This window comes from Piliocolobus tephrosceles, chromosome 12 (genome assembly GCF_002776525.5).
Source record: "Piliocolobus tephrosceles isolate RC106 chromosome 12, ASM277652v3, whole genome shotgun sequence".
Taxonomy (NCBI): domain Eukaryota; kingdom Metazoa; phylum Chordata; class Mammalia; order Primates; family Cercopithecidae; genus Piliocolobus; species Piliocolobus tephrosceles.
In genome coordinates, this window is record NC_045445.1 from 97,349,825 (window position 1) to 97,356,448 (window position 6,624).

General features: G+C 39.0%; 1 protein-coding gene across 2 annotated transcripts in view; it reads right to left on the minus strand.

The window, feature by feature from the left end:
- Positions 1-4,026, minus strand: part of MAGED1 (MAGE family member D1) — a 114,989-nt gene extending 110,963 nt beyond the window's left edge. Inside the window, exon 1 of one of the 2 annotated variants that reach the window (XM_023198672.1) lies at positions 3,916-4,026. The gene's annotated coding sequence lies outside the window, so the exon portion shown is untranslated. The remainder of the gene's footprint in view (positions 1-3,915) is intronic. The other variant, XM_023198673.3, reaches the window with a different exon arrangement.
- Positions 4,027-6,624: the final 2,598 nt, after the last annotated feature.

Below are 6,624 nucleotides of genomic sequence, written 5' to 3' on the forward strand. Positions count from 1 at the left end.
CGGTGGCTCAAGCCTGTAATCCCAGCACTTTGGGAGGCTGAGACGGGTGGATCACGAGGTCAGGAGATCGAGACCATCCTGGCTAACCCAGTGAAACCCTGTCTCTACTAAAAAATACAAAAAACTAGCCGGGCGAGGTGGCAGGCGCCTGTGGTCCCAGCTACTCGGGAGGCTGAGGCAGGAGAATGGCGGGAACCCAGGAGGCGGAGCTTGCAGTGAGCCCGAGATCAAGCCACTGCACTCCAGCCTGGGGGACAGGGCGAGACTCTGTCTCAAAAAAAAAAAAAAAATTCTGTTTGGAGTGTTCTCGTACAATCACCTTGGAAAGCTGGCTGGCAGTATTTACTAAAATTAATCATATACATAACCTATGATGCAGCTATTCTACTCTTAGGTATATGTCCAACAGAAATGTGTGAATATGTCACCAAAAGACATGTACTAGAGTGTTCACAATACTATTTGCAAGCTGAAAATGGAAACGACAAAAATGTCATCTACAATAAAAGGGTAACTACATTGTGGTACATTCATACAATGGAATAGCAATGAAAATAGAGTAATTACTACTACACTCAATGACATGGATGAATCTCAAAAACAAATTCTCAAGCCAAAAAATTAACACAAACTGTTACTTTTTAAAGTTTAAAAACAGACAAAATTATTATTATACAGTGACAGAGGCCAGGATTGTGATTAATTTGGAACAGCAACAAATAGGGAATACACTTAGGGTCTTTCAAAATTTCCTGATCTTGATGCTGGTTACACAGCTGAGTTCACTTTGTGAAAATGCTTTGAGCTGGCCGGGTGTGGTGGCTCACGCCTGTAATCCCAGCACTTTGGGAGGCCGAGACAGGTGGATCACGAGGTCAGGAGTTTAAGACCAGCTTGACCAACATGGTGAAACCCCGTCTCTACTAAAAGTAAAAAAATCAGCCAGGCGTGGTGGCACACGCCTGTAATCCCAGCTACTCAGGAGCCTGAGGCAAGAGAATCGTTGGAACCCAGGAGGCGGAGGATGCAGGGAGCCAAGATTTCACCACTGCACTCCAGCCTGGGAGACAGAGCAAGACTCCGTCAAAAAAATAAATAAGTAAATAAAATGCTTTGAGCTGTACACTTATGATAATGTGCACTTTTCTGCATGTATTTACATTTACTTAAAATAATGCCTGCAAGTGTCAAATGGTTCAGCCAAAATAGATCAAGAAATAGATGGATGGATGGATAAATCAATGGACGGATGAATGGATGGATGGATGGATGGATGGATGGATGGAGAAAGAGAATGAGTAATAGAGAGAGTGAGCTAATATGGCAAAGGTTAACAGTTGTTGAATCTAGGTCCAGAATATAAAAGTTTTCATTGTACTCTTCTTTCAACTTCTGCTTAATTTTTTATTTAAAAATATTCTGGTAAAAAGAGGCATTATCCATGCCTCTCAGAGCTTAATATTTGCAATTAGGGAGTAATTCAAGCACCTGATATGATCTAAGTTGTAAAAGAAGCACAAAAAATAAAACTTCTATACCAAGATTGTTTTATAAAATAATAAAATATTCTGTATATTTTCTATTTCTCATTAAGAAACAGAGACAGAAAGAACCAGACCAGGACTGAGTGTCTGAAAAACCTTAACTCCATAAACTGTACCACAGTTTAGCAAGTTACTACATACCTCCTAGTCTTGGTTTTATCATCAGTAAAACGACAATGATAATACTGACCTTAGAGAATGGTTTTGAACATTAGGGAGAAAACCATATTTAAAAGTTTTATCTGTTATAAACAAGCACTGAATTCATTTCACTTTACCATAGCAAATATTTATGGACAACATATTATGAACACAGAGTGATAAGAGCAGCGAAAGAGATAATCGTATATGCCGTGGATTAGCACACAATGCACCAGCAATCAACAAATTGACGATGAGGTGGGTATGGAGAGAGTGATATGTCTTACTAAAGAGGCTGACAAGTCGCCTAAATGGTAGCAAGAAGCTAGCCAGAAGGAAGAGAATATGAGAAATTTATGTGAATGGATCAAGTTATCTGAGTATGCAGAGCGTTGAATTAATACTATGCAGAAAAGTGACCACTAGGGAAATGGGAAGGTGGGGGCGGGTTAGGAAACAGAGTGAACAAATGCAGAGGCTATGACATAAATCTTGTTTTCCCATTAATATCTGCATAGTGTGTGCCCTCACTTCCTTCAGGTCCCTGCTCAAATATCACCTTACCAGTGAAGCCTTCCTGCCCATCCTATCTAAAATAGCAGAGCCCCTCCACATTACAACCAATTATGTATTTATCTCTTTTTTTGTTTTTTCTTTTTTATTTCTTCATATCTTTTTGTTTTGTTCATTTATTTTAACACCAGTGCCACTTGCCAATATATATTGATTATATATTAAGTTATTGTCTGTCCCCCAGCTAAAGTTTAAAAGACGTTGTTTTTGTTATCCACTGTTGTATCCTCAGTGCTGAGAACACTGTCTGGCAAATAAAAATTATTGAATAAAAAATTATTGAATGAATGGATGGATGCACAGTGGGCTGAAACAAGTATGATAATATTTAAATGCTGTGTAATAATGATTTGAATAGAGTATAAAGAGACATCAGCAATACTCTTTGGAAAAGTTCCTAAGTGTTTTGATGTCACAAAAGCTCTGCCTCATTGCTTATTCTTAAATAAAAACTGTACATGGCCTAGAAAAGATAATCACCCCTTATTTTGGCAAGCATAACATACAGGAAGGAGTCAACTGCTTGTTCAAAGAGAACTTTGGTTAAATTCCTCGTTAGATCCTGATAGAGCCTGGAAAACACTGATTCTCACAATAAATTTGGTAAAGGCAATAATAAGTTGTGATTATTATTTAATAACTAATGTTCTCATAAGATAAATTTGACATGGTAACAAATGTAATAGAAAAGTACATTTCACATTGCAATAAATAGATTATGTAATACTTGCAAAGCTCTGAGAAAAAGTCTTTGTCTGAAAAATGTCAGCTTGCTGTTTAATGTTGCTATCAGAGACCAGAAAAGAAACTGCATAATAAACTCAACTCATATAAAGTAATAAATTTGTGATTCCTCCGCTAAGAGAAGTTTCACAGGGGATGGGAAAGCTTACGCTGAAGCTGACACCAGGTTATAGGTATAATCCACTATGTCTGCCCCCCAGAATTTGAGGATTCAATTCTATGGCAACAGAAAAAAATAAATGCAATGTGTAGAAGACTGAAATCTGTGCAATAGTATCTAAATGATGTGTAATTTTGTTTAGAGTTAAAAAACATAATTTGGACAAGTACCCATGTCTCTTAGGGCTCTAAGGTTTCTGCTTCTTTGCTTATACTTTAAAAGAACCAAAAAAAAAAAAAAAAAGCCTTGACCTTGAAGTCACACCTACTGTTGCAAAGTACGTAATTTATTGGTCTCTGCGGGAGGAGAATAAGAAAGACCAAAGGCCAGCAGGGGGAGTAAAACAGAGTGTAGGAAGGGGCTTGCAAAGAGTCGCAGGTTAAAAGGATGGGAGGCAGAAGGCGGAGGTGAGAGGTAGGAGGTAGGAGAGACCTGTGGTAAAGGGAATGACCCTGGTTCAGACCAGAGAAGAGGATCCGGGATAAAGAGGAGAGGTGAAGTATGACCGGGAGTCAAGCTGATAAAAGGACCACAAGAGTCAGGAGGTGGGGCAGGAGCGGGCCCTCAGTCTCCGGAGGAAAAGGGAGGAGATAGTGAGGAGATCAGAACCACAGGCGCCAGAAGCATCCATCATACAACGTACGCGGGGATGAATTCTCCTTTCCACCCCACGTTGAGGCACAAAAGGAGGTTTCCCTGGAGTGTATGGGGATTTATTTGTGAGAATTACCAAGTCCCTTTCTTTACACTCACCTTGACGAAGAAGGCAGCGACGATGGCGTGACCGGAAGTGCTGTCCTCTTTTGTTTGGCGGAAGCTTTAGCTTCTGCAGCCGCCACCCCCTCCTTCACTTCAGGCAACTTCCTGTGCCTCTCTAGCAAGCTCTGCAATGCTCTATCTCATTGACTCCCTCAATAGATGAACACATACATTGTGATGTAAACCGGCTGGGAGAGAGAATCACTAACTTTTTACAAATCCTAATTCTAGTCGTGCCAGGAACTGCAGTATCTCTGCCAAATCCCTCATGTACAATTCACCACCTCTCCTTGTTGATTCGCCTTAGAAATATCTCCCTTCATCTTAATCCCTTAACTCAGGCCTCATTTTCTCTGTCTTGGACGTCTACAGTTACATATTTTCCAAACTGATTTACTGTTTTCTGGCACACCACTTTTAAAAAGTTCATTTGTATTAGCGGTGTACTTCAATTTCAAGCTTTTAAAAAAAATCTTAAATCTAAATCATTTTTGCTTTGAAATCGTATCCAGAGTTACATACCATATTCAAATGTCCAAAGAATAGAGGTGGACTCATTTAGAAAGCACTCTTGCATTATTTTACATACTCCCCAAGAAAAAGAAGAAAATGAAAACTGAAAAAAAGTTTCAATAATAAAAATCCGTACTCTGGTTAAATACCTTCAGAACAAGTTTAGAATTAATTATTTATTGCCACTACATCCAGAAAGTTCTCCTGGCCCCCAAATCTGCACCACAATTCTCACCACAGGGGACGATCTCTTGTGGCTATTTTTAGTCATTCCACAAGTATATACTGAACACCTATCATGTCCCAAATACTATGCTACACCCAGAGACATTACACTAGGATCCCACAGCCTAGAGCTAAAGATGGCATTTAAACACTTAAGAGCCTGGCATAAAATATGTGTTTATCAATGCCTGTTAAATGAATAAATGACCAAAATGTGGTCAGAGCAAAGAAGGAAACTAGCAGTAAGATCCTTAGTTTTGCTGGTACTTTTACAATTTATTTCAAAAATTTGACTCACGTTTCCCACTAAGCACTGCTTTACCTGCATCCCACCAATCTTTATATTTTGTATTTTGATATTTTTGAATATTGATTCTAATTTAATTCAAAATGGTCTCTAATTTACCTTTGCAGTTCCTTTTTTTTTTACACGGGGTTTCACTCTGTTATCCAGGCTGGAGTGCAGTGGCATAATAATGGTTCACTATAACCTCAAACTCCTAAGCTCAAGTGATCCTCCTGCCACAGTCTTTTGAGTAGCTGGACTACAGAAGCACACCACCATGTCCAGCTAATCTTTTTTTATTTTTTGTAGAGACGGGGGTCTTGCTTTGTTACCTAGGCTGGTCTTGAACTCTTGGGCTCAAGCAATTCTCCTGCCTCAGTCTCCCAAAGTGCTGGGATTACAGGCATGAGCCACTGTCTCCAACCTGTACTTGCTCTTTGACCCATGGTTTCTTTAGAAATGCATGTTTAATTTCCAAGTATTTGGAGATTTTCCTGTTATTTTCCACTATTTTTTTTAATTCCATTATGATCAGCAAACTTACAGTATATGATTTCAGTTCTTTTACATTTGTTAAATTTTGTCTTATGACTGAAGATATGGTCAATTTGGTGAATGTTCCATGTACACTTGAAAAGAATGTGAAAATGCATTCTCCTGTTGTTGAGTGAAATGCTCTATAAATATCAGCTAGAGATAATTTATAATATTCAGTTATTCTGTATCCTTGGTTATCTGCTATGTAAAATATTATCTTAATTATTGAGAGAGGAGTGTTGATATCCCTAATTATATTTGTGAATTTGTCTATTCTTTCAGCCTCTGAGTTTTTGCTTTATATATGAGGGGTCTTCAAACTGTTGGTGGAAATACATATTATAAAAAAATCTATGCCTGGATTTCAAAAATTTTGTGCACCAAAATAAACGCTCACTAATTCGTTGTAACATGTCTGAACAGGATCTAGCTTGAAGTGTTAAGAAGGATAGGACATCAGTTTGAACAGAGCCCCTGTGAGAGCAACATGAATTCTGCTACAATTGAAACAAAAACATCATATTTATGGTGAAGCTGAGTGGATGCATGGTGAAATCATTGATGTTTTATGAAAAGTTTACAGAGACAATGCCCAAAGAAATCAGCGATTTATATATATTTTTTGTAGTTTTAGTAGAGATGGAGTTTTACCATATTGGCCAGGCTGTTCTCAAACCCCAAGCCTCAAGTAATCTTCCTGACTTGGCCTCCCAAAGTGCTGGGATTACAGGTGCAGTGAGCCAAGATTGTGCCACTGCACTCCAGCCTGAGCAACAGAGAAAAACTCTCAACAAAAACAACAACAACAAAAGAAAGAAAAAAAAAGAAATCAACAGTTTACAAATGGATAACTTGTTTTAAGAAGGGATGAAGCCCTGGTGTGGTGGCTCACATCTATAATCCCAGCACTTTGATAGGCCAAGGAGGGAAGATTGCTTGAGCCTAGAAGTTTGAGACTAGCCTAGGTAACATAGCGAGACGCCACCTCTACAAAAAAATTTTAAAACTAGCCAGGTGTGTTGGTGTGCACCTCTAAGCCCAGGTACACAGGAGGCTGAGGTGAGAGGATCACTTGAGCCAGGGAGGTCAAGGCTGCAGTGAGCCATAATCACAAAAACTGCACTCCACCCTGTGCAGTGCCA